Source organism: Octodon degus, unplaced genomic scaffold, assembly GCF_000260255.1.
Source record: "Octodon degus isolate 3935 unplaced genomic scaffold, OctDeg1.0 scaffold00273, whole genome shotgun sequence".
Taxonomy (NCBI): domain Eukaryota; kingdom Metazoa; phylum Chordata; class Mammalia; order Rodentia; family Octodontidae; genus Octodon; species Octodon degus.
In genome coordinates, this window is record NW_004524849.1 from 135,400 (window position 1) to 135,895 (window position 496).

Genomic DNA, 496 nt, shown 5'->3' on the forward strand with positions numbered 1-496 from the left:
TTCTTCTTTCTTCTTTCTTCTTTCTTCTTTCTTCTTCCTCCGGTACCAAGATCGAACAACTCGGGACATTGCACTTACCATGCAGGTGCTTATGCCACTGAACTATATCCCCACCCCCCAGTTCTCTTTTTCAGTTGTGTCTTTCTGTGGTTTTGGTATCAGTATAATACTTGCCTCCAGGAATGATTTTGAGAAGATTGCTTCCTTTTCAATTTAATTGAAGAGTTTGAGGAATATAGGGACTGTATCTTCTGTAAATTTTTTGTAGAATTGAGCTGTGAATCCATCCATTTTCTTTGTCAGTAGGTTTTTAATTACATCTCATATTTCATTGGCTGTTGGGCTATTGGGAGTGATTATATCTTGTTGATTCAGTTTTGGTAATTTGTACCTTTCTGGCAATCTGTTTCATCTGTATCTTCTATCCTGTGAGAGTAAAGATTCTCAAAGTAGCTATTGATAATCTTCTGAATTTCCACTGAGTCTGTGGTAATTA